The 22,531-nt window shown below is 37.9% G+C and overlaps 1 long non-coding RNA gene across 1 annotated transcript in view; it reads right to left on the reverse strand.

The window, feature by feature from the left end:
• Window positions 1-1,077: 1,077 nt before the first annotated feature.
• LOC140598113 (uncharacterized) overlaps window positions 1,078-22,531 on the reverse strand; it is a 41,196-nt gene continuing 19,742 nt past the window's right edge. Inside the window, exon 3 of the long non-coding RNA XR_012000242.1 lies at window positions 1,078-3,674. This is a non-coding gene — a long non-coding RNA (uncharacterized lncRNA). The remainder of the gene's footprint in view (window positions 3,675-22,531) is intronic.

Raw genomic sequence — 22,531 nt, forward strand, 5'->3', positions numbered from 1 at the left:
TTAGATCTAATTGATTAAGAAAAGCTGGGAAATGTACATCTTTTGTAAATTTTAGAATTTTCTATCATTGTCAGTTGATTCCATGTTTTTCATTAACACTGCTGTGTTGACAAATCTGCATTCAGTTTGTGAGAAAGAATTTTGTTGCTCGTGGTCTAATAATGCAATTAGTTGGACTCTTACTGCCTTATCTGCAAAAATATTTAATATCTCAAGTGTTCCTGTATATCTCTGTACTACATACATTTTAACCTGAATAATAATGTGCATATAAACTTAATTCACAGGTTGTACTGTATTATCATCTAACCTGAAGGTTGCTGACATGTCTTTCATGAAGCAAGTTATCTCCTCAGGCAAGCATCGCTAGATACAGATGGTCAAAAATGGAGCTAAGTCTATGTGTGAATGGTGTAGAGTGTAGAATGGGCGAGGTCTAAAGGGAAATGAGGTGGTCTTTGATAACAAAGTGAGTCCAAGGTTTCTGATCTTGTGCTCTGATCTCATCCAGCTCTGCTGATATCATAACCAGAAAAGTGTGGGTGGACTATTGTAATAAAACAGAAGGGACCTCGAAATATTTATAGCCTTGTAAAAATCATTTAGATTTTGGCACCTTTTAGATAACAAAGCCCTGGGACAGAGCTCTTTTTGTTCTGTCCACCATGACTCCTAGAGTAGAGCATTTTACACTTCAGTTAACTCTCACAATTTATTATTCCCAAATAATATGTCTAACTGACATATCATCAAACATTCTTGAAAGGAAAAGCTAGAGGTTTATGGATGGATGATGGGGGGGCATTAGAAGCCAGGTAAGCCACATACATGGATCATTTTCTGAGTATTAGAGAAAATAGCCAGGGCTCTGAGGGCAGGGCCCCATGATAGAAAGATGAGAGTGGGAGTGAAGTGCTAAGGCTGAAAATGTGACTGTTGATCTACAATTTGTTCAGCATACTGGGTGAAATCCACCAATGTATTGCTTTTGAATTACCCTTTTTATATTTTTTGATGTCCTCTATATTTTTCAGGGAAATAATTGTCAATTACAAAGGCTATTGGTAGTCATTTGTATTTTTTTTTTGAGAGAGAGAGAGAGTGCACATACATATGCACAAGCAGGGGAAGGGGCAAAGAGAGACGGGGAGAGACTCTTAAGTAGGCTTCACAGTGTGGGGGCTGGATCTCATAACCCTGAGATTGTGACCTGAGCCAAGATCAAGAGTCAGATGCTTAATTGACTGAGCCAGTCAATATTTCTTATGAATATATATGTAAAAATCCTCAACAAAATATTAGCAAATTGAATCCAACAATACATTTAACATGTCATACACCACAATCAAGTGGGATTTATTTCTGAGATGCAAAGATGGTTCAATATTTTCAAAACTGGAAACATGATATTTCACATCAATAAGAAAAAGGATAAAAACCATATGATCATTTCAGTGGGTGCAGAAGCATTCGGCAAAATATAACATCCATTCATTATAAAAACGCTCTGAAAAGTAGGTCTAAAGGGAACATACTTCAACATAACAAAAGCCTTATATGAAAACATAATATTCATTGGTGAAGAACTGAGAGCTTTGTCCTAAGGTCAGGAATGTGACAAGGATGTTCACTCTCACCCCTTTTGTTTAACATAGTACTGGAAGTACTAACCACAGCAGTTAAACAACATAAATAAAAGGCACCCAGATTGGTAAGAAAGAAGCAAAACTCTATTTGCAGTTGACATGATACTATATATATAGAAAACCATACAAATTCTACCAAAAAAGTACTAGGACTGACAAATGAATTCAGTAAAGTCCCAGGATACAAGATCAATGTATAGAAATCTGTTGCATTTCTATATGCTAATAATGAAGCATCAGACAGTGAAATTAAGAAAATACCATTTACAGTTGCACCAAAACCAATCAAATATCTAGGAATAAACTTAACCAAAGATGTGAAAGATCTGCACTCTGAAAACAATAAAATACTGATGAAAGAAATTCAAGACTACACAAAGAAATGGAAAAATATTTCATCTCATGGTTTGGAAGAACAAATATTGTTAAAATGTCTGTACTACCCAAAGCAATCTACACATTTAATGCAATCTCTATCAAAATACTAATAACATTTTTCAGAGATCTAGAACAAACTCCTAAAATTTGTATGGAACCTCAAAAGACCTTGAATGGCTAAAGCAATCTTGCAAAAGAAAAAACAAAACTGGAGGTAATCACAATTCCAGATTTCAAGTTTTATTACCAAGCAATAGTAATTAAAATGATATGGTAGTGGCATAAAAATAGACACATAGATCAATGGAATAGAATAGAAAAACCCAGAAATAAATGCACCATTAAATGGCAATTAATCTTCAACAAAGAAAGAGTGGATATAATGAGAAGAAGATAATCTCTTCAACAAATGATACTTGGAAAACTGGACAGCTACATGCAAAAGAATGAAACTGTACCTCTTTCACTCTGCACAAAAACAAACTCCAATTGGATTATAGACCTAAAATGTGAGACCTAAAACCATAAAAATACTCAGTAAGAGCATAGGCAGTAATTTCTCTGATGTGTGATATTTGTCTTCTGAAGCAAAGGAAACAAAAGCAAAAATAAACTTTTGGAACTACTTCAAAATAAAAATGCTTCTGCACAGTGAAGAAAACAATTGACAAAAACCAACATATTGAATGGGAGAAGATATTTAGAAATGACATATCCAATAAAGGGTTAATATCTATATAAATAACTAATACAACTTAAGACCCAAAAGGCAAATAATGCAGTTCAAACATAGATGATTTTTCCAAAAAATACATACAGATGGCCAACAAACAACATTAAAAAATGCTCATCACTCATCATCAGGGAAATGCAAATCAAAACTAGAATGAGATACCACCTCACACCTGTCAGAATGGGTAAAATAAAAAACACAAGAAACAAGTGTCAATAAGGATGTGGAGTAAAAGAAACCCTTGTGTATTCTTGGTGGGAATGCAAGTGGGTGCAGCCACTCTGGAAAACTGTGGAGGTTCCTCAAGTTTTTAAAAATATTATTCATTTTTATGGGTGTCTGTTTTCAGTAACAAGTAACTTTTGTAATTTATTACATTTTGTCTTTATATTTCTATTAGTGCTATATTCACATTAAATATAAGTATTTACAACTTAGTTTCTTTTAATTTTTCATAGATATATCCTCTCTTGTTAGCTTCTTTAATTTAGTATTTAAATACATAATTTTGCTTCCATTAAAAAAGTATTCAGTTACCGGTAGAGTTTTATGAATTGCGTCTTGCTCATGAAAGAATTTGGATAAAAGTAAATTGTGTACATAATCGAGAGTCTGTAAGCATCACACAATTTTGCTCTAATATTAATTAGAAAAAGACAAATGATGATTGACGGACTCAGAGATGCTCAACACTTGCCCCCAGAGTTCTTGAGCAAAGATCCCTGTGACTAAACTGGATGTGGAAACTGCTAGACACTGGGCCTAGAGATGAAGTGATGAAGACTGGGCAACAAGCATTTCAGAGGCAAGAAGTAAATGAGGAGATGAGCCAATACTGGTTGGATGTCTTTGGCTTTTGCTGTGATGCAAGCTCCAAGAACTTCTTCATAGTCATGGTCATAACTGATTAAGGAATCCTAATAGAGACAGAGGTGGAATGGAATTTTAGGGTTAGAATTCATTTGCTTAAAGGATGTAAAGCAATGCGACATTTTGGGTTTTTTTGCCTAAGTTAAGGGCATAAACATAATGTCTATTAGGATTTCATGTACATCTCTCTGTCCTTTAAAGTAGCTAACTTTTTCTGTTGTTTCTTACTTAGCTTACAAAAAGTATAGGGAATTTTTCTTTCATATTCCCAAACGGTATCAGGTCTTTGAAATGCTCTTGAGTTTAAAAAAAGCATACAACAGAATTCATGAATCAAGCAAGGTGCCCAAAAGAACATTTTTTTCAACAGTTTTTTATCATGCATATCCTAATTTTACTTACTGTTTTTTGTTGGGAGCCAAGATCATCTCTGCAAAGTCTCTACAAAGAATAACTAGAACAGGTCTCTGAGGCAGAACTCTGCAAAGAGTATCTCGAGCAGGGATGATACTCGAGCAGGGATGATAACCTTGGAGTCATCATTAGCATTCTCAGATTTTATTACTAATCCTCCAATGTATAGTGTGTTCCTTACTCAAAGTCAATTTTATGCATCATCGTAGTACTATTGTTACACAACTTTTGAGTTGCCTTTAAAAATGTCAATAAGCTGAAGTAAGCTGTATTTCCAGACAGATGAGTAAATAGATGAATTCATTACTATTAATTTGAAGAGTCAGGCTGGTTAGGCATGAGGTAATGAGATGCACTGTAGTTTCAAACAATTTAAAAGAAATTAGAGAAAGGCTGGCTGTGGACCTTAGGAGCTAGCTGGGAAGTAAAAAACAAAACAAGGAGTAAACAATAAGCAAGGGAGAAGGGCTCTTGCAAATACTTATTCCTTTTCTAGGATCATTATCTGAAGCAGTTAAAGGTTGTACATTTCTACAACATCTATTTATACTTCACAGATATTTTACTACATAAAGTAAAAAAAAAAGAAAAAGGCATAAAGTATAGAAGGGAGAAGTAGAGAGTTTTATTATCCTTATTCTCAGATAACATGATTATTGAATATCTCTAGAATCTATACATACAAAACAAGTAAAATAACTGAAATAAAAATAAGTGATCAAAAATGTTAATTAAAATTATCAAAAATAATAAAAAGTCTCAGTCTATAAAGTCAGTATCAATTGTATTTCCATACATACACAATAAGTAATTGAAAATTTAAAATCATATTTATAATAGAATAAAAGGACAAATGTGACATAAGGTGTGTAAAAAAATTCCCACACTGAAAGTAGAAAACAATGCTGAAATTGTAGAAGACCTAAATAAATGGGGAAACATATTGTGTTCCTAAAGTGTAATACTTAATATTGTTAACTTGGCTGTTCTCCATAAATTCATCAATTGATTCGATACAGCTGCCAGAAAAAGCATATCAAGATCTACTTTAGAGATGGGCAGGGTGATTGCAAATCTATGTGAAAATTCAAAGGTCCTAAACAGCTAAAGCCATCTTGAAAAAGAAGAACAAAGCTAGAGGATTGATGCCACTTGACTTTAAGATTTACTATAAAAATACAGTAATTCAAGCTGTGTATTGTAAATGTGAAGATAGACACATATAATAATGGAGCAAAATGGAGAGTCCAGAAATAAAGCAATCCAGGTATGTCTAACTCATATTCAACAAAGGCACCAGAAAAATTCGATGGGAAAAATTCAGTGAGAAATAGTGAATAGTAAATATCATGTGAGAAAAAAAAAAAAAAAACCTCCAAAGCTACTTCACATGATAAACAAAAATCTATTTTGAGATGAATCATAGACCTAAATGTTGAATCTGAACCTATAAAAAAAATTTGGAAAAGAAAATATAGGAGACTATCTTTATGGCCTAGAATAGGCAACATTATCTTAGAAAGGAAAGGTTGGACTTCATCAAATTAAAACTATTCTTCAGAAGACAACCCTTAAGAAAACAAAGACAAATTGGAACAAAATGTTATTTATATCAAACAACTTACATCTAAAACATAATGAATTGTTACGACTCCAATAATATGACACCCAATAAAAATATACAAAAAAATTGAACACACATGTCAGAAAGATATACAGGTATCCAATAAGTATATGAAATAATGTTCAGTATTATTAGTAATAAGTGAAATGAAAATATAAACCACTTTGAGATACCTCTCCATGTCTACCAGAATGGCTACATTTAAAAGGCAGTCATTTAAAAATGTAAAAAAAAAAAAAAAACCCAATAAGAGCAAGTCTCAAACATTGCTGGTGGGAATGTAAATGTTGCAACCAGTTTTTTAAAAGTTTGTCGGTTTCTTATGAATTTTGACTTATATTTACCCTGTTACCCAGCAATTCGCCTCCTAACCAAGAAAAATAAAATATATATACATAAAAGGATTTGTGAACAATTTTCATAAGAGTTTAAGTTATAATAGGCCAAAACTAGAAACATCCCAAATGGCTATCAAGAGAATAATAAACAAATTATGATGTATTCATACAATTGAATATGACTCAGCAATAAAAATTTTAAATATTCTGATATACATAACATGATGATTGGCTGAATAAAAAACAGACATAAAAGAATACATGCTGTGTGATTGCGTTTTTAAGAATTTCTAAAAGAGGTCAAGTTGTTTATGGTGACTATAATTAGATCAGTGTTTGGCTCTGGTGAGGGATGACGTGAGGACAGAGATTGGAAAGCGGCATGAGGGAAATTTCTGCAGATGGGAAATAGCCAGTTTTGAAAGAGGTGTGGGTTAGAGGAAGTCATGCATTTGCCTGAAGTCATCCTACTGAGCACAAAAATATGTATATTTTATTATATATACACCGTATCAATAAAAATATTGAATAATATAATGGAAGCAAGATTCAGGATTTAGGGACACCTGGGTGGCTCAGTGGTTGAGTGAGCATCTGCCTTCAGCCCAGGGCGTGACCCCGGGGTCCCGGGATTGAGTCCCATGTCGGGCTCCCTGCAAGGAGCCTGCTTCTCCCTCTGCCTATGTCTCTGCCTCTCTCTCTGGGTCTCTCATGAATAAATAAATAAAGTCTTTAAAAAAAAGATTCAGTATATTTATAGGTAATAGCCAATCAAAAGTGCAAGTCACAAACCAAAAAACAACAACAAGAAAAATAACAACAAACACGCACAATTTTGTTAGAATTTCCTATCATATTTCAAAATAATTTCTATGTTAATATGTTAATTTACATTTTATCTCATTAAAATCAAAGACAACGTATATGAGGAATCTGTAGACAGTGTACCTCCACTGTATTTCCTCTCCACTACATCTATAACATCTGCTCATTTTGATAATGTGTTCTCTCTCTTTTTTTTTTTAAAGATCTATTTGTTTATGTGATTATGTGAGAGAGCGCTGGCAGGCTGGGGGAGAGGCGGAGGGAAAGAATCTTGAGGCCGACTCCCCACCGTGTGCAGCACTCGGGCGGGACCCATGAGATCATAACTTGAGCCCAAACCAAGAGTTTGACACTTAACTGAGTCACCAAGGCGCCCAGAGGATGGATTCTTTAAAGACAGAAATAGAAAAGTTTAAAACATAACCTTACATAGTTTTTTAAAGATTTATTTTAGAGAAAGAAAGAGAGAGAGAGAGAGAGAGAGAGAGAACACATGCACAGGGGAGGAGCGGAGGGAGAGGGAGAGAGAATCCAAGCAGACTCCATCAGGCAAGTGCTAACTTTCATGCCTTGTTGGGGACAGAAATCAACCACTTTGGAAGGCGGTCTGGCGTGTAATTTCACTTGTGCACACAGCCCGACCCAGCATTTAAATTTTTAGTTAAATCCCAGTGTAAGTGGCAAAGTTGTATAAAGAAAGATATATAAGGATTTTTTTTTTTTTTTTTTTTTTTTGCGAGCGGGATGGTGGCTCGCTTGAGGCTTGCAGCAGGTGCCCCTGTCTTTGGCTGGACATTGATGGACACGCGGTTGAGAGAAAGCCGCTCCTCTTTCATTTTTTGATTTTAGTGATTTGTATTGTCTTTCTTCTTCATCTTCTGCTAGCCTGGCTAAAAGTTTATTGAGTTTATTGATCTTTCCAAAGACCCAGTTTTTGCTTTCATTTATTTTCTCTATTGATTTCCTATTTTCAATGTCATTGATTTCTACTTCGACGAGAGCTGATTGGAGTTGGGTAGTTCCATTCCCTTGGTTAGACTGGGCTCCGGCAATGCTGCAGCCGGTCAGGCTCTGGTTAACTAGCTTCTTCCGAGGGCAGGCTTTGTCAACAATGGAATGTTCTAGAGTATTTGAAAATGGTTCCTTTCTCCCATTTCTGCAGGAAGCACAGGGGGGTTTTTCTCTGGTATTTAGTGTGAGAACCTGGACGGTCTGGAGGTAAATCCCCCCAAATTGTGGAGGCTCTCCTTTGCCTGGGTACCCTTGAATTTTTACCTCTCAGAGTCCTTCCCATTGAGCCTTCAGCAAGTTGTCCGTTACGGTTGAGGCTTTTCGACTCCTGTTGCAGTTTCCACCTGGGAGTCTCTGTTCTGGGGAGCCATGAGTTGCTATTTCCACTTGCCTATTTCTCCAGTCTTGGGGAATTGTAGCTCCTAACCCCCTCTACCTATTTTTGTCTGTTCCCCCCCCCCCCAGCAGCCATCAGTTTGCTTCATGTAACTATGAGTTTGTTTCTGTTTTGTCTGTTTGCTTCGTGTTTTAGATTCCACGTGTATTTGCCTTTGTCTGTCTGACTCACATTTCACTTAGCAAAATACTCTTTAGGTAAATCCATGTTGTCGCAGATGGCAAGATCTTAGTCTTTCATGCCTGAGTAATATTCCATTATGTGTGCGTGTGTTACCACATCTTCTTTACCCACTCGTCCATCAGTGGACATTTAGTATTCCTCCTTATAGTTGGGAATTTCTGGGAAAAAAATGCTATTCTGTAGCATATCTCCTTTATTCATAATAGGGATAACTGCTCTGTGTTGATCTGATGAAACGTTTCTTTAAGCATTTATACTTACAAATTACATTTTGACTTGATTCAAGCAATTCAATTTAGTTGAATTAATTGAACCTAATTGATGGTGCAACAAAGGAAATTAATTAGTGACATCTCAGATTGACTTATAAGACTAATAGGAAATTAAACAACCAATCGATTTTGCTCAGTGTTATTTCCAGGAGGAAATATTTAGAGAGTGTGGAGGCCGAGAAAACCAAGGCCATTCCACCTCAAGTGTAGCGTTAGCACAAGCCTAGCATAAGCACAGCCATCTCAGGCCCCCATGAATAAGAGCTGAACTTTATAGGAAAAACCGCAGAACACCCTTGACAGGGAGTCCCATAACAGAATGAGAACAGAGCTTAATGCCCTTGACAGAAAATCCCATGTCAGAATGAAAACAGAGCTCAGAACGCCCTTGACAGAGACAGAAAGTCCCGTATCGGAATGAAAACGGAGCTTAAGAAATTCCTCTCCCCCTTCTAAAAATCCCCTAGGCCAGCCCATAAAAACCCACCTGTAACCCCCCTTGGGGTCCCAGTCCCTGCTCCGCTGTGTCAGGTGCACTTGGACCCCAGCTCGAGCTTGTTAATAAACCCTCGTGTGTCTGCATCGGTGTCGGCTCCTCGGTGGTTTCTCGGATTCGCAACCTCGGGCACAACAGGGAAATCAATTACAGAGAGAGACTCTTGATTCTTACAGAGGTATCATTCCCAGCATGCAAGGTCTTATAATCGGGAATAATATATGTATACGTATGTACACACGTTTTTATGTAGACACCTCCCACCGTTTTGTTTAGAACGATATGCTGTGTGTGTGTACGTGTACATATTTGTGTTTATCCACACACAGACATACGCACACACTACCTACTATTTCTGCAGGACCGTTCATAGTTACTCAAACGTTGGTGAAGTGTTTACTAGTATTTTTTTCTAGAAAAGGAAGAGAAGGGGGGATCCCTGGGTGGCTCAGTGGTTTAGCACCTGCCTTTGGCTCAGGGCGTGATCCTAGAGTCCCAGGATCGAGTCCCGTGTCCGGCTCCCTGCATGGAGCCTGCTCCTCCCTCTGCCTGTGTCTCTGCCTCTCTCTCTCTCTTTCTCTCTCTCTCTGTCTGTCTATCATAAATAAATAAAAAAATAAATTGAAAAGGAAGAGAAGGAAGAAGTTCTCTAGACACTCTGTTAGTTCCTTCTCTGGAGAGTTCCTGCGTGGACCCTTCCTCTGTTAGTTGCGTGTCTCTTGTCAGTAGTAATGGTCTATACCTCGTGCTCCAGGGAGCACTCCCGTACCTTATTACCCAGTAGACGCCCGTACCCTTTTAGTCAGTTTTAGAAAAATTGTACATTGGTCCATCTTCCAAGAAGTGCTTTCTGTGAAAGAATATTGTTGGGTTAATGGTTCTGTTGACATTTTTCTTCCTCTGGTGTTAATACCTATCCTCGCCCAAGTCTCTCCGTACCCCACATACTCACCTAGAATTCTTTTTATCTACGTATGATTAACTGGTGAACATATTTCATTCCAGTCCTTAGTATAGTAAGTATTTATCTTGGGTCCACGAGCTCTGTTTTTTGTGTGTGTGTGACTTTTGGCAAATCGCTCAGAAACGTCTCTCGGTATCTTCCTTTGTGGCACGATAAGACAGTGTGCTTCACAGGACTGTGATGAGGTGGTTTTGGCCGACACCAACGCTGGCATCAGTTCACGGTGCGTAGAGGTCGTTCGGTGGTCAACCAGTATGGAATATGTCCCAGAAGCTGACGTCCAAGACTTTGTCATAAATTGCTGAGTTTACGGCGTTGGCATCCCGGCGTTGATCGCAGGGTGTCCTCAGGGCTGCCAACTCAGGGACTTGCCTATTATTTGAAAGCACACGTGCGTGTGGATCATGACCCTCCAGGCTTCCGATGGCTTTTTCTAATAGTAGACTTCAGTGTCCTAAGCCCAGCTCACAGAGGTTTTGGTGGTTTTATTTTGGACGTGATTAAAAATAAAGCCTTCTGCTATCTCCGAGGTCTCCACAAATGCAAAAAGGAAAGAAAATAGTTTTCCTGTTGGTGAAGCATCCAGGCAGGCCGCACCGCACCCGACGCCGTCTGCTGGGGACCGTGAAGACGGAGCTCCCGCCTTCCTAAAGCCAGGCCTGACCGTCCACGCGTACTGGCCGCCCGTTGTTCCAGTCAAAGGAAGATGGAGGTGGTGTCCCTAAGACGAGCAAGAAGTTACCCTTGTGTCCAGGTGTCTAGAAACAGGGACACGGGGCTCAACCTTCCCTGAGGTTCACGTTTCAAAAAGACGGTGCCAAGGACGCCAAGGAAGGTCCCCAAGATGCAAAGCCAGCAAGAGGCCTACTAGGCTTTTAAACGATTTCCGAACGTCTCAAAGAGACAGAGGAAGGATTTGCAATTACAAGGAAGTGCTTTAAGAAAAGGGAGAGGGAAGATGCTCCTCTTCACATTTGGTGCTGGGGAAAATTTGAATTTTTTAAAGACTCATTACTACTCTTGAGTCTTGTCACAGTTTGTGGCATTGGCTTACGTTTCAGGAAATTCCTTAGACCTCCCTGGAGCACACGCATTTGGGCCAGGCTCCCCCATCCCCTGACACTTCCGCAACTTTACCAATGTAATGTTTCCCCTCAGCCTAAGATGTCCTGCCTTTCTTTGTCTTTCTGGAAAACATCTAGGCATTCTTCAAGGATCAGAACAAATGCCACTTTCTTTATACATTTGTAAAGATCAAAATCGCTGTATCTTGTGGCAAATATATATAAAAAACTAAAAATATACTGTTTACCAAGTAAAGATATATCACAACATCCCTAATAGCATATTTCTTACGAGAGATGATTCGGATAGATTTATATGGAATAATTCTGGACACATGATGATCAAATAGGACAGATGTGAGTAAGTGCATGAGAAATACGTACATTTTACTGCCTTTTTTTTTTTTTTTAATTTGGACCTAGCCAAGCAGGAAGTGAAGCTGCAGAATGGGAAAATAATACACACATAGGTTACTTGTCAACACAGTACAAAATCCCCATAATTTGGAGGAAGAGAGAGATGATGACTGTTACACCAGCTGCGAGCACAGGACCACATGCAGCTGCTTCTGGTCCCCACGTTGTCCTTCAGCTGTCCCACTTCTGGGGCTTCATAAACACAGTAAGATGAATGAGGTAGGGATTTGAGGTTTCCCAATTTTTAGTGAGTCATTATAAAACTTGCCTCTACAACATATTTATAAATTATGATAAATGTGCTAGCAATTCATTTTGCAGTATAATCAGCCACATTTCAGGCGAGAGGTGTATGTGTAGGCCTGTATGTCTGACTTTGAGATTTTAGGTTTTTTTTTTTTTTTTTTAAGATTCTCAGTTTTTATTTGAAAGTGATTAGTCATCCTATTCTTCAACTCTAACTAGCATCATGTCTAAAGCAGGAAGATAAGAAACCTTTCATTAAGTTTCCTAAGGGTAATATTTCATTGTTTTGGTTATATATTTAAGTTTGCAACAATCTACAAGGGCCCTAAACAGATTGTTTTTATCTCTATGGATATTTTTAGGCATTAGTGGCCAAATATCAGATAACGTATGAATGCTAAGTATTTTTTTTCTGCCAAACAAAACAAAAACTTCATTTTATTTTATTATTTTATGTTATTATTTTAAGATTTTATTTACGTAAAAAAAAAGATTTTATTTATTTATTCATGAGAGATACAGAGAGAGAGAGAGAGAGAGAGAGGCAGAGACACAGGCAGAGGGAGAAGCAGGCTCCATGCAGGGAGACTGATGTGGAACTCGATCCCGGGACTCCAGGATCATGCCCTGGGCTGAAGGCGGCGCTAAACCGCTGAGTTACCGGGGCTGCCCAAATACTTCATTTTAAAATTATTATTATTTTTTTTAGAACATTGAAACAACTCAAAGTATGATAGTGAAAATTGATAATATTTCAATGATAGGCCTCAGAATAACCACATTGTAATTAATTACAGAAAATCACAAACCGTTTTTTTAGTGATTTGAGATTGTGACCCAATAGCACAGAGAAGAGAGAAATAGTGTGGAACTAGACACAAAGGCCTGGATATCTGGAGAGATGTAATGGGAGCACAGGGAGGGTATTCCGGCCAGACTCCAAGCCGGGCGCCCGCACTGAGGAGCTGCTCGTCTGTGAGTGCGCTGACTTTCATTCTTGGGGGGTATGTGCTTTCCCATCTGAGAAGAATTGGTCTCCAGCAGTTGTAGAGAACTGAAGTGAGATCATATGTACTAAATGGTATCTCAACGCCTGGAATGCCTCCGGAACTTAACCGACCTTATTTCTGTTTTCTCCCCTTTCTGAACCTTCTGCTAGGGATAGACCTAATGTTTTGTGCCCTTGCAGCTATGCAAGGTGGGTTTATTGATGAAAAGAACAAGTAACTTGGGGTGCCTGGCTGGCTTAGTTGGTGGAATATCTGACTCTTGATCTTGGGGTCGTGAGTTCAAGCCCCATGTTGGGTGTACAGATCACTTTAAAAAAAAAGATAAGAGAGCAAATAACTAATATGAACGACTCATACCTTGTTATTTAGCAAAGCTCCACTTGCTTCCTTTATGTATAAGATGTATTTTTTTTTTCAAATCTAAGCTCTGACATTGGTGAAGTCATATTACATCTATACAGTTAGAGTAAAATATAAAGAAGTTAATTGTGCCTAACTTAGAGAATTACTGTGAAGATCAAATGAACTAATATATGTTAAAAAAAAAAAAAAAGAACCAACCCTAAAACATAGGCACGCACACGTGATACTTTTGATTGGGCTGCGCTTGTGGCCGATTTTGACAAAATTAATGATGATGAGGAAGTTATCTTTATATTTTAACACTGAATAGAGCATATTTCAAGCTTATTTTTTAATGTATTAATGCTTGTAGGGGAGAAAAAGCAATTGATGATGCACACCACACGTTTATTAGAGTGTTTTAATGGTTTGTCTCTGGATCCTATCTTCCTTTTTTATCTTACTGTGAATATAAGCAACCGCCCTTTCCCTAGGTAGGTCAGAGCTTGTCAGGGGCACAGTTGGTCTGAATACTGCCACTTAGGAGCAGACATCTCAGTTACAACATTACATGATGAAGAAAACCAAGTGAGGGTTGGCAAAACTGCTCCCATTTAACGGAATGTCAGGAGGATGCTGTGTAGGTGTCGCCCTGATGCTGGTTCCTTCCACTGGAACCAACCGAGTGTGCGTCGTGTCACCCCCTCTGCTTTGCTTCTCTCCTCCTCTCTCCTGCACCTTTCATCATGTCATGAGATGTGTCTCCATAGAAACAAAAAGCATTTTTCTTAAAAGACAAGAGGTGAATGATTCCTGCCTAATCCTATCCTTATTCTTCAGAGACGACTGCATTTTATTGCAAGTGAAAAAGCCTTCAACAGCGGTCTGTGTTCTGCAGCTAAGACCAGGGCAGGCGACTCTTGCAGGAAGGCTGAGCTAGCAGCAGCGAGGAGCCATTCCGGGACCCTCCTAGAGGGTCTGCGGCCATAGAACATGAAAGGATGCCTCATAGTAAGCTAAATCCCGGGGGGAAAATAAACTGTATTTCATCCACATGTGAAAGGCCAGAGAAGCCCCTGAGGAGCATATGAAGTATTTGGTCTTCTTCATACCAAATACCTAGCAAAAAAATGACACCGTGTAATATCTCTGTTGCCCGCAGGCTGATGCTCTGTATCAAATCTTACTTGATTAAGATTGATTTTTAAGATTAATAAAAATGCTGATAATCACTAGTAGTTTCTGCGCACTTAGTGCAGAAACTGTGTGGATCAGGGGCCATCTCTGAAATGCATGAAGCTTTTGCATATTTCTGTTTTCACGTATTTCTTTTTTTTTTTTTTAAAGATTTTATTTATTTATTTATTCATGATAGTCACACAGAGAGAGACAGAGAGGCGGAGACACAGGCAGAGGGAGAAGCAGGCTCCACGCAGGGAGCCCGACGTGGGATTTGATTCTCGGTCTCCAGGATCACGCCCCGGGCCAAAGGCAGGCGCCAAACCGCTGCGCCACCCAGGGATCCCTGTTTTCACGTATTTCTTAAATAAGCTTATATGGTTTATAATCATAATGTAAAATATTATATTGATTCGTCTATATCCTTTCAAAAGCATCATACAAACATCATCAGTGACCTCTCATAGCCTGTATCCCGGTATTTAGGGCTTTCTATTTTTTTTATAAGCAGTTGCATGTTTTCTGCTTTCCTTTATTGCCCCTTAAAAATGTCTGCACAGGTGTGTGGCATTGTGGCATCTGTATTTTGCAGTAGTGGGAAGTTTAAAACACCCTATTTGAAATAAATCTACAAAAACAATAGCACTTCATGTAGTTATCAAAAACTTCACAATTGGTACATTAGACTATTAGGGTTTTGAGAAGATTGTGAATGCTTTTGGGAGTAGAGAAGTAACGTGTGTGTGTGTGTGTGTGTGTGTGTGCCACGCATGTTCGTGTATATGGTGTGTATGTATGTGCTTGATGCAGGTGATGTTTCTCTGGGTTTCTACAACATGATTTATTTCAGTCAAAATTAGAAGGAAAATACAAAAGGGAAGTTTTTGGTTTCTTCCAGTAGAATTGTTATTCTATTTTCTTTGGTAAAGTGGGTTGTGTTGAAGTGAGGTGATCATATGTATAATTTTGCTTTTATTTTTCAAGGAATCTCAAAAATATGGTTAATTCATGTTTTAAAATCAAAGGTTGAAAATTAAAAATGATCCAAGAGAATAAATGGTTGTAAGCGGGTGAAAAGACAGAAACTGCTACAATCTCCCTTTCTTGGTTCAACAACAGATCCTTAAACTTTAGCTGGAAATGTAGACGGAAATACCAGACTTTATTACAGCAGGTTGAAGACATGGGACTGATTCTGCCTGACGTCGTGCTCATGGAGGTAGTGGCCGCAGGACCCTGAAATGAAAGCCCCAACCCTCGGTGCTGCTTCCCCTTCTCCCGGCTCAGACCCAGCTCGGGTGGTGATCCCTCGGGCCCGGGGGTTCCGAGTAGTGCTGCGGCATGGCATGTGGGTGACAGTGCGGCAAGGTGGCAGCCAGCTGAGTGCCCGCCTGCACTCATGCCCCTGGCACCCCAGGTCACTGCTTCCCCGGTTCTCAGTGGGGCCCCGACCTCAGGTTCTCGCTCATGTGCCTTGTGCATAAGTGCGGGTACTCGCCCGCCAGTCAACCAGTCCTGAGAGTGAACTACCTGCCAATACCGGATTCTCCCAGGTGGTTGCACTCTTATGTGATGGGCAGATATTAATGAAACAATTTAAATAAGTAAGAGAGTAAAAGCAGGTTGTAATAAAGAGGAGCTTTTCGTTTAGACAGTTTTGCCATCTGGAACACTGGAAAGTTGGAGTTTGGAGAAGGTGCCTATGTTTTTAAGAGTAGAAAATGGTAACAACACACAACTTATAAACTAGATAATGTAATATTTGCAGGGAATAAAAAAGTATGGGAGATATATTGTCAGAAAAGGATAGCAACAAATTCGAAATGACTGAAGGGCATTTAAGAGCCATAAATTGGCAATAACATCTTTCTTGACATGGGAGATATTCAGAAATTGGTATATATAGTTATAAATGTAAATGAATAAATGTGAAGGTTATAATTGGAAGCAAATAATACATAATATCAAGACAATTTAAATGTTATCTTAAAACATAATATAAAATTTAAGAATTATAAAGCCATCAGAAAATGCAGACTAAACTCTTTAATGAAGGGATGGAAATTCAAGCTAATTGGATAAGGGTAGACAGATATAACTTACGTTTTTATTTTATTTTTATTTTATTTTATTTTATTTTTCTAAAGCTGTTATTTATTTACAAGAAGCACAGAGAGAAAGAGGCAGAGACACAGGCAGAGGAAGAAGCAGGCTCCATGTAGGGAGCCTGACGTGGGACACGATCCCAGGACCCTGGGTCACACCCAGGGCTGAAGGTGGAGCTAAACCGCTGAGTCACTGGGGCCGCCCATAACTTATATTTTTAGATGTGAAATTTAAAATCTAAAGAAATAGAGCTAAACAAAAAATTTGATATGGTATTCTAGGAAAACATTTTCATCCATCTCTTCTAAAGCAATGCAAATTTATTTAATATTCAATTTTAACTTTGGCCAATATTTATATTTTTATGAAAATAATCCTCTGGTTAATGATGATGTAGCTTAAAATTAATCTATTTTCTGTGTACATCTGCTTTAATCCTTTGAAAAATAACAGTGTTTACTGTTAGGCCAAGAAGGGATGCTGCATATTTAATGGACCAATTCATAGCAGGCACAAAATGAAGATAGAATATTGAGCTTTCTTCAAGAAGTAAAAATACCTTGAAGAATAATTCTGACTCACAAAGAAATCAGACATTCAAAATCATATAATGATTGTCTCCAGAGTGAGTGCCTTAAAAAACCAGTAAGTTTAGTTCATGCTTTTTAAATTTAAAAACTACTTTTTGCAAATTCTTCTTTCTCTTGTTATAAATTGAATCTTTTATTTCATTGGCACAGTCTAGTCAAAAGCTTAAAGCAATTACACACAGATGTGAAATCCAGCGACCTCTAATTAGCCTCACTTCAAGCCGTGCCCTTGACAAAGAGCCCCATCTACTCAGGAAAAGAATGATGGGGTAAGCAGCTGCTCAGTAAGTATTTGTTGAATGAGTCATTTTAATACCTGTGTCATTTCTCAACACTGAACACAGTTTGATTCTACTCTGCTGAATGTTACATTGTGGAGATGGATCTTTTTTTTTATTTTAAAAAAGATTTTATTCATTTATTCATGAGAGACACAGAGAGAGAGAGAGGCAGAGACACAGGCAGAGGGAGAAGCAGGCTCCATGCAGGGAGCCCGACGTGGGACTCGATCCCGGGACTCCAGGATCATGCCCTGGGCCGAAGGCAGGCGCTAAACCACTGGGCCACCCAGGGATCCCCATGTGGAGATGGATCTTACCGCTATCTTTATAGGAAATATGAACAAAATATCATATATAGTTATTAATTTATATTTAATTAGAAATATGTTGGAATATATAGAAACCAAATCTAAGACCCCTGAGTGCCTACTTAAATATAGGATTAGAAAATATATCTTATTAAACTGATAGTATCTAAAGCCAGTCCCTCTGCTTGGTCACTACATCCTGTCCTTTTTTCTGATAAAGAATTTTGATCCTACAATTATTGTCTCTCATGTTGTAAATTTCCCCTTCTCTATTGGATTATCCCCAATAACATACAAAAAAGATATTATTCATTTCCTCTTAAAAAAAAAACAGTAAACAAACACTGTTGGGTTTTGTTGCTTCTCTCTGCAGCAAGGCGCCTCAGAAGAATTCTTGGGGCATTTGGTTGGCTCATTCAGTAGAGCGTGAGACTCGTGATCTTGATTTGGAGTCACCAGTTTGAGCCCCATGTTGGGGGTAAAGATTACTTAAAAAAAAAAAAAAGGGATTTTCTACATCGTCAGTGTCTAACAAGGCTCCTCCCATTTCTCTCTCCAGACACCCAGAAGAGTCCCTCCATAGCCCTGATGAAACTACTCTTGAACTCTATATTGCAAATGGTTGATTATCTCACCTCATTAGTTTACTGTGTAATTTACTGCGTGCATTATCCTGTTATAGTTTCTTCACTTGGTTCCTGAAAACCACATTTTATTGCTTTTACTCCCACTTCACTAGGAGGCACTTTTTTTGTTTTTTGTTTTTCACTTCTGTCTTACTGATTCATCCTCTTTCCCTGAAACTCTTAAGGTTGGAGTGATCCACGCAGCAGTCTTTGGTCCTTTTCTGTGCTGCCTACACTCTCTCCTTTGTGATTTCATTTACTCTCCTAATACTGTATAAACATTTGTAGGTCAACTAATTTTCATTTGTATCTGTCGTCTAGACCATTTTCTCCAGCTCTAGTCTCATGTCTCAGGTGCCTTCTTGATAAAGTTGATGGGAAACACAGCTTGCGTGCAACCAAACGCTTCTGGTACCTCTCTATGCTAAGCTTGTTCCTTCTACAGATCGCCCCTTCTCAGTGGTGACATCTTTATCCTAGATGTGTCTTAAGACAAAAATCTTAGTGTTATTCTTTTTTTTTTTAAGATTTTATTTATTTATTCATGAGAGACACACAGAGAAAGAAGCAGAGATGGGGCAGAGGGAGAAGCAGGCTCCCCAGGACTCAATCCCAGGACTCCGGGGTCATGACCTGAGCCCAAGGCAGATGCTCAACCACTGAGCCACCCTGACGTCCCCTTTAGTGTTATTCTTGACTCTCCCCCCCGTTTTTTTAATCATACCGTTCAGTCTGTCATGAAATCCTATTTGCTTTCCCTTCAAAATATACCTACCATCGGACCTCTTTTCACTATCTCCACTTTGTTCAAGCTACTCATCATCTCTTCTTTGAATTACTTTATTAGCTTCACCACTGGTCTTCCCAGTTGGCCTCCCCTATTTTGTGTTATCAGCACAACACTTTAAAGTGTGATTTTGTCACAATATGTATCACGTGATGTCATTCCCTCTGCTTGAAAGTGTCCTGTCAAGCAGAGGAAGTAAGCTCCGCGTTCCCGTCAGTGCAGATGTTGAAGGCCTGCACGCCCTTATTGAGTTGGTCTCCTGTTTCCTCTCTCGCCCGCTCCTCCAGACGTAGTGGCCTTTTTCTTCAGATACACCAAGATAACAGGCCTGCTACTACCTAAGTGCCCTTCATGCAATCGTTTCTTCTGAGTGGAACTCTCTTCCTTTTGAATCTGTATGATTTACTGTCTCGTACTGAAGTCATTGTTCAAACATCACCCTCTCACTGATGCTCACTCTGACCATGCTATACGAAATTGTTTACCCGCCAACCCTCTGGCACGACCCAGTTTGCTTGCCTTTTTCTGATAGAACTTATTACCACCCAATGTACTTTATTTATTATGTTTACAAAGTGAAAATCAGTCACTCTTGGGGTGGGTGGGCACAGTGGATTAACCGTGAGCTGCTCTTGGTTTGGGCTCAGATCGTGATCTCAGGGTGGTAGAATCGAACCCTGAGTCAGACTGCACTCACTGTGGTGTCTGCTGTAGATTCTCTCTTCCACCCCCTCCCGTGTCCCTCCCCCTGCGTGTGTGTGCGCTTTTTCCCTAAAACAGACAAATATTAAAAAAAAAAAGTCAGTTATCCCTAGCTAACAAGTTAATTACCAAAAAAGCAGGGATCTGTGTCTGTTTTGTTTCCTCTTGAATCCTAAGTACTTAGAGCAGTGCCTGGAGCATATTGTACACTCAATAAATACTTGTTGACTAGATAATGTCAAATAACTTCACTTTATATTGTAAAGAAGTAAAAAAAAAATCATCACATGCATTCAATGGTTATTTAATATTATTTGGGTATTGTTAAATGGCTATCCAGGGTGCATCATAATAAATGTACTTTTATTTAGCCTACAGTACTCTCTCTTGTTCACACTGTTGTCATGGAATACAAAAGCTTAGACTGAAAGTACTTGAAATTTCGGTTTGATACCACTTATAAAGAGATTATAGCAAGTCTAGTAACTATAACCAGCTCCTTTAGCACTTAAGGAAACCTCTGGCTTCCATTATAGAGATTTAGATGATCAAGAATCTAGCCCTGGGTCACCTACAGGATAACTGCATAACCCTGGGCAAAGTACCTTAGAGTGCACGTCTTCTGCTTTTGAAGCAGAGGAAATACTTGCTCTATAATATTTATAAGATGGTTAGAAATATCAAGAGATTATATAAGGGAAGAAGTATAAACATGTTCTATGATGTTATAAATTATTCTAATTACAAAAACTATACATTTCAGTTTTTGATTGTCTTTTAAAGATTTATTTTATTCATGAGACACAGAGAGGCAGAGACACAGTCAGAGGGAGAAGCAGGCTCCCTGCGGGGAGCCCGATGTGGGACTCGATCCCGGGACCTGGGGTCACGACCTGAGCCGAGGGCAGATGCTCAACCGCTGAGCCCTCCGGGTGCCCCATTGGTTCATACTGATATACTGACAGGCTTATGTAAATTCAGATGTGTTCTGTAGCATGAAACAGTAATGAACTGTGAAGACTTTAATGTTTTAGAAATGTTTAGAATCATTTTCAAGTATACTGTATATATTTTTAAATCCCATTGTAACTTTCTTAATAATTGTTTAATTTGGAAATTCCATTCTCAGTGGAGAATTACCCAAAACTAGAAGAGAAATGAAGTAGATCTTTATATTTATTCCAAATGTGTTTATAACACAAACTGAAAGGAGTTTCTTTTACTGATACTATAGTAATGGAAAGAACAAACTTCAATGCAAATTAGTTTCTAGTAGATTATCAAATGTTTAGATTATAAATTAAAATGTCAAGGTTCATGATATATAAATAATATCTATATAGTAATAATGCATAGTTATATATTTCATAGTATGTATTTATAAAGTATAGTTATAAATAATCTAGAATTCATTCAAAATTCAAGATTTAATTTTAGTATGATTTCCTGTAACAGTTTCTCAGGTCCTTCCAATTTATAAAACCTTTTCATATATGTTATCTTCTTACATTCTCACAACTGCTGATAAATGGGATCATATTAATCCCATTAAAAAATTTTCTTTAAAGATTTTATTTATATATTCATGAGAGACACACAGAGAGGCAGAGACACAGGCCGAGGGAGTAGAGGGCTCCTCACAGGGAGCTCGATGCGGGACTCAATCCGCAGACCTGGGATCACACCCTGAGCCACCCAGGCATCCCATACTAATCCCATTTTATGGAAGAATATTTTAGTGACATCTCACAATATCCACATTTATTATATCTTTATATACTGTATCGATATCATGGTTCAATACTGTTTGCATTCTTCCTTATTTTATAAAATGTGTATGTGTTTTTGCCTGTGTGTATCTTGAACCTGTAATTTGGAAAACTTACATATGCATAGCATATACATAAAAATAACTGATAATTACCAGGATTAAAATTCTTAGCCTAACATGATAAAATCATCAAAACAGCTTTTTTTTTTTTCTATTTTTAAAAATCGGAATGTATAAGCCAGGGTGGATTATATTAAGAAAATAGGAAAAATAATTAAATGGAAATAAATGATAAGCTATGACATTTTTAAAAAGTCAAAATACGATGATATGGTGAAAAGAACGCATACTTTTCACCAGATCAATTGGAATTTCAGCGATGACTATGATCATGAGCAAGTTACACTATTTCTAGAAGTCTTGACTTCCTCATGCCCAAAGTAGGAAAAATAATATTTACTTTATATGCCCTTATATTTTTTGAAGGAACACATGACAGCCCTAAGTAAATAAATAGGTGTAAATCCTATATAACAGTGTAGTATCAAAAATATGATTGCAATAATATCTTAGTAACTACTAATCTAGTTATGTATGTACATTCAGATATACATGACTAATTGTTACTGTAACAATTAGTTTCAAATAATAATGCTTTTCTCTTTTAACTTTTTTTAAAAAAGCTCATTCACATTTAATACTTTAATCCCCGGGAAGATCCTGGGAGCAACATACTATCATTGTCACATGTAACCAAATACACGCTTTAAATAAGCATTGTGTTTTATATATCATCTTAGATTAAAAAGAAAGTTAAAAATGAAAATTGAGCACAGCTTAAGGACATAGCAGAGAATTTCTTTTCTCATCATTTGGTAAATTTAAGGTATAATTAATCAGCATTTCTTATTAGGTAAGAATAAAAATCATCTCAGGGATTTTATGCCAAAG

Source organism: Vulpes vulpes, chromosome 3 (genome assembly GCF_048418805.1).
Source record: "Vulpes vulpes isolate BD-2025 chromosome 3, VulVul3, whole genome shotgun sequence".
NCBI lineage: Eukaryota > Metazoa > Chordata > Mammalia > Carnivora > Canidae > Vulpes > Vulpes vulpes.